Source organism: Acomys russatus, chromosome 20 (genome assembly GCF_903995435.1).
Source record: "Acomys russatus chromosome 20, mAcoRus1.1, whole genome shotgun sequence".
Taxonomy (NCBI): domain Eukaryota; kingdom Metazoa; phylum Chordata; class Mammalia; order Rodentia; family Muridae; genus Acomys; species Acomys russatus.
In genome coordinates, this window is record NC_067156.1 from 18472776 (window position 1) to 18478576 (window position 5801).

General features: G+C 42.2%; 1 non-coding gene across 1 annotated transcript; it reads right to left on the reverse strand.

The window, feature by feature from the left end:
- Positions 1-1821: 1821 nt before the first annotated feature.
- Positions 1822-1966, reverse strand: LOC127204812 (small nucleolar RNA SNORA48). Its single transcript, XR_007832513.1, has one exon. It is a non-coding gene; the product is annotated as a small nucleolar RNA SNORA48 (small nucleolar RNA).
- Between the last annotated feature and the right edge of the window lie 3835 nt (positions 1967-5801).

The window sequence follows — 5801 nt, forward strand, 5'->3', positions numbered from 1 at the left end:
TTTTTTTGACTTTCATATCATCCACTTCAGTCTGACTCATTTCTCCATCCCCTCATATCTGCCTTTTGCTTTTGCAAACACACACACACACACACACACACACACACACACCACAGAAAACATCTCATCTTGGAAGCTGTAGCATGTCACAGTATGTTCCACAGTATATCCCCCTGTCCACGCATCTTCACTTGCAAATGTTCATTGCAATGAGTCATTGGTCTGGTCCAAGGTCTCTGGCTTCTGTGACACCATCAGTATTGGATTCTCACCTGGACTTGTCCTGGCTATCCTGTTGTTGCCCTATGTCATGGAGGTTATGCAGCTTTGGGTCTGCAGGACTGGCCCCTTCATGCATTCCAATAATTCACAGTTGATGTAGATTTTGGAGTAGGCAAACTCAGAGCCCTGGATCTGGGCATGACTGGTAGCTGATCTGGCCAGCACACTATCTCTCCCTATCCTCACTACCAGAACAAGATCTCCAACACTGCTCTGGCTAGGACATCCAATGCTGCCTTTGGCAGGAGGCAGTGTCCCCTCTCCTGCTCTCATGCCCTCAGGCAGACGCACCTGCACTCACTCCTCAAGAGAGCCAGCTCCACTTGCTGCCCAGTCAGGGAATGGGGCTCACTTCTCTTAGTGTTGCAGCCTGTTAGGGGTTATAACAGCTTTCCTCCCCCCATCCTCAGGAATGGCTTGCCCAGTGTGTTGCCAGCAGGGGTTAGGGCCAAATCTCCTGAGTGTTAGTTACTCTCATGTCCTCTGGGCCAGCTCTGCTAACTACCACTACTTCAGCTGGCTAGGGAAGAGGGAGAGCATCACCCCTGTGCTCAGACCACCTCAAGACAGAGAAGTGGCAGGGCCAGCTCTTCCATACACTCGCCCTCTGGGCACCTCACCTGTCTTCTCTTGACTAGAGCCATCCCTATTGTGCTGTCCAGATGAGGTGTAAGTCCTGCTCTCCTGAGTACTTCAGCAGATGAGGAGCAGTGTTAGCCTTCCTGTATTCATGGCTCCATGGGCATATTTCCCAACTGCCAAATTCAGCTCTATACTCATGCCCTTGGGCCTGCTCCCCTACAGCCCTGCCACCAGAGACAGCTCCACAACGCTGCCTGGGTGAGGCACAAGACCTGGTGCTGCTGGTGAGAGGAGAGGCCAGCTCTCCAGAGCACTCCAGCCATGAGAGGCAGGGCCCATTTTGCATAACCCCTGAACTTTCACAAGACCCAGGTGGCTACGCTAACCGGGGAAGTTTCCATGTTCTCTAGTCGTAAGATGAGCATTGGACATCCCCACTGATCCTTGCTACTGCATAGCCATTGGCCCAGACATGGCTCTCAGCTTCAGCTTGGACAGACCTCACCATAGCCCCAGGTGGCATTGCTGGCCACTTACAACAGTCTATTCCTCTCCACCCTCAAGCCTCCAGTTCTCTATTCATAATGTTCAAGCCAATCTACTTTTCTTTCTTTCCCATCTGTTGACCATTACTTGCATATTTCAGTGGCTCTTGCTAAAGGATGCCGGCACCAGGCCCTTGGATGACAACCTCCATCTGTACTCGATGGCATGGTGGCAAGCATTGCTTAAGGCCTGCTTGTACCTTACACAAGAGGAAAGGTCTGTGCGTGGTATGGCATGGTGGTCTGCAGCTCTGTCTGGATGGTGGTAGATATGTGTCTGTGTGTCAATGGCCTGCATGTGTCTTGGGGCAGAGGGATCTGTCCCCCAGCCAAACTGCATGGCATAGTAAAACACAGGTCTTTGTCTTCCTCTTCCTAGGCTGAACTGCCTGGATTTGATTTGATTTGATTTTTACGTGTACTGTGCATAATACAGCTCTGGCTCTCAAGCCAATCATCAAGCTAGGATGAACAAAGGACTCCCATCTGCTTTGCTCCTGGTTGATATAAGACCACCACCACCAACGAGTTATCTCTTTATTCATTACCAGGTTGTATTAAGCAAATATTTTAAGACTTACACTTTGCTTTAGAAAAGGTGTTATCACTGAGTTTGGTTCTTCAAGAGAGCTCCATGAAATAAGATTTATTTTACATAGTGTAATCCTCAGCCACAAGACAAAGGGGCGCCTGTGTACATAAACCAAGAAGCATAAGTAAGTGCTTAAAGACAGTGTGTGGGGCTCTATTTATTGCCCTGTGTGACATGGCACCTGGTAACTTTCTTGGTGAACAGGAAGAATGTATTTCAGATTAGTTCACATCACAGCAAGTGCTAAGGTGCCCAGGCTCATGAATCAAGAGAAAGGATTCACTATTTCGTGCTGGAATGTCTTGAATCTAAAGTTTGGGAGTACCCCAGATGACTTGTCTGTAAGACTAAGAATAGGCAACAATAATGCCACTTGCAGTGCATTTAAAACTTGTATTTTCTTTTCTACAGAACACACTCTTTCTTGTCCTAAATATCTTTTATTTAAAATTTAAGTGACACAGTTCAGAGTAATGCAATTAAATTTCATTATTTCATTAGAGGTGGCATCATTGGGAAAGAGGCAGGTGTGCATTTCTGTAATATTATCTATTTTTAAAGGATGTTTTGCATTTATGTCAATGTACCAGATTTAACTTTCTGGAATGATATTACTAAACTAATTTAAGTAAGCCTAATGTCTCAAATTTTTTAAGTAATTGCTTTCAAGTGACTCCTTTCATTGTCAGAAGACTGATTTTTCTGTAATAATTTTTCCTTGGTTGTACACTTGTAAAATGTATTTAGCATTTTTTACCCTTACTCTTTTGTCTAGTGTTATTTCATAGTGCGCTTTTAATTTTTCTATATAGTTAATCCTCCATTTGATTTTGTGACTTATACCACTATTATGCGTGGTTAAATTTCTGAAGCATAATCTCTAGACCAATAGTTTTCTAATTATTTTTGTTGGCAAGAAATCATTTATTTAACGAAAACCATGTTTTAGGTTTAAACATAAAACAAGCAAACTATAACTGGACGGGTCATATTAGGGTCAGATGCCCGGTGTTGTATGTGTTCGCTGCTGCTTTTGTCTCCCAAGAAACTCCATGAAGCTCCTGGATGTCTGTTCCCTTGAGGTTGAAAGCAGCTCCCATAAATTCTACTTCTCATTAATCACTTGCCTCTACTTTATTGTCGGCCACTGAGCAAGAGGTGATGCTTTCGGTTGCAGAAGTTGAAGAGTGTCTGTGTTTTCATTTTCACAGGAAGAGAGTCTGAAATTAAGTATTCCCACACACATATACCCGTGTATCACAAGCATTATGCTTGACTTTCCTCAACAAAGTAAAAATTAAAATGACAGCAGGTGCTCTTAACCGCTAAGCAATCTCCGCAGTCCCAATTTTCACATGTATTTTGAAATCAAAATGGTTTCTAGCAAAAACATAAAACTAATCATGAGTCACTGATAGAAGTGAGTCACTCCACATGGTCTCTGTCCTTAGCACGGCACAAGACATCGTGCGAATGTAGCAACGTCTTTTGTCGTGAGCCTGGGAACACTGAAACAACTCTCTGAGGTAAAAGAGAGATGCTGATAGAAGTAAACCCTCTCAGACATACCCAGGAGTGTGAGGAGAGTTAGGGTAGAGATGACGAGGATGGCCAATGTATGGTTCCACATGAGACCGACTTTCTGCTCTAGTCTTAGTCTTTTTTGAATGGGGCTATTTGGGGCAGAATTCTATGAATGGTCTGTGAAGCTACATATTTAAGATGTATCTAGTCTTCATTGTTTAAGCTTCTGGTTTTTGCTCTGTACATTCTGCAACTACTGTTGCTAGGCTCCTCAAACATCTTCAGTTCTGCCTTTCCTTCACTGCTTACATTCTTATTTCCACCTTGACCTTTGTAAGCCTGAGTCACTGTTACATAATTTTGAATTTTAAATCTGCATAAATTACTCTTTTGTAAGAAAGCCTTTAGAATCATTAAAGAAACCATATCCAATCTTTTTTAAACATAGTTTATTAATTTATTTATATTTTCATATTATATCTCAATTGTTATCCCATCCTTTGTATCCTACCATTCCTTCCTCCCTCCCATTTTCCCCTACTCCCCTCCCCTATGACTGTGACTGAGGGGGACCTCTTCCCCCTGTATATGCTCATAGGGTATCAAGTCTATCCTTCCTCTGCTATCCTTCCTCTGAGTGCCACCATATCCAATCTTAATATACAGTAACTATATTTTGACAGAACTATGAAAATTTAAGCCTCTTAACACTGCTTTCGTCTCAGTAAATGTGTTTAATTATAATGACAGATGACATAAGTAGTACTAGATTGATATGTCCTCTACAGCCCCCCACCCATACACACAACACACAGGCCATCTCACAAATTCATCAAATGCCAATCAATAATGGCCCTTGATGGGCATGAAGAGATGCAGAGGATGGTGGCTTTTCATATCCCACTAATTTGAAATTGATCTATTTGTGTCACTCTGTGCTTAGATTCGGTGACAATGACCCTTATATTAAGATGAGCAGAGAGACACAGAAGTGGGGAAGTTGAATCATCGCCTGTACAAGTTTCCATTTTGTTAAACAAGCCCTATTGAGCAAGAATGTTATAAGAAAGAAGAATGTTCCTATGCATCCACCTTTGCAGACTACCCATTAGCCTCCTACTCTGTGCATCCTCTGCCACTTTCCTTTTTTTTTTTTTCTGACAAAAATTTCCTTGACTTCCTCACATTGTCCTCTTTATCTTATTTCTTCTTGAACCTCTTTTTCTCTCTTATAGTTTTTCTTCTTTCTCTATTCACAATTGAGTTAGGAGTAGGAGTACCATACTCCAGGATAGTGACTGAGATGACTAATATTATATCCTAAGAAACATGAATTTCAAGGGACTCACTTGTATGTTTGGAAAAGTATTACAAAAAATTGACAAGTTGTAGGACAGAAGATGAAAAATTCCTAAAATGATAGTCATGAGAAAAGTGAAGAAATGATACATTTTAGAAATGTTGTAAAGATAGTCTGGACAAGCTCACAGTCATGTGGGGGACATGAAAAAGCTTCAGAACACTTGGGAGGTATTTGCATATCATAAGAACCATGAAGTCTTCACTTAACTCATTTGGTCCTTGCAATGCGAACTTCAGAAATCTGCCATTTGCATGCACAGCAATATAATAAACAAATCAGAGAAAAACTAGTGAGAAAATACATAGCAAAGCACCAACTGAGCTGCTCACAGAAGATCAATAAGAGTTTGCAATTTGCTACCACTGTGTGATGATGCTTACCATGGTACCCAATGGCCAGTGCACTTTACCTCTCTGACCAGTCTACATTCAATGTCAGCTGTCTATAAACAGCTTTCCACGTAGAAACTACAGTGGGCTTAGCTGTTTACATATGCAAAGTATGGACTTAAAAAAGAAAGAAAAAACATTGTTCTTCCATGATGTCTTTGGAAAAGTCCTGCCACTGGACAACATGCCTTGGAACCTGGATGGCAAAGCTAATGAAAAGCCAGGAATTTGGAGAGAATATTGAATCTGAGAGTCTCTGAGAGTGTTTCCCAAATGAGTTGTTAAGTCCCTGTGACAGAGAGCATCTCTGCTAGATGATGACAGTCATTCGATTCCAAACACAAACCTTATTGCCCATGATTAAAGGCAGGTGCTTAGGAGAGCATTCAGGGCACTGTGGCCAGACCTCGAGGCTTGAATCACAAGCACTAATAAGCATCATAATAAAGCAAGGCAAAAATGGACTGTGTCTCCAGAATGAAAGGGACATATTCATGATACCAGATGGCTTAGAGTTCTCATTT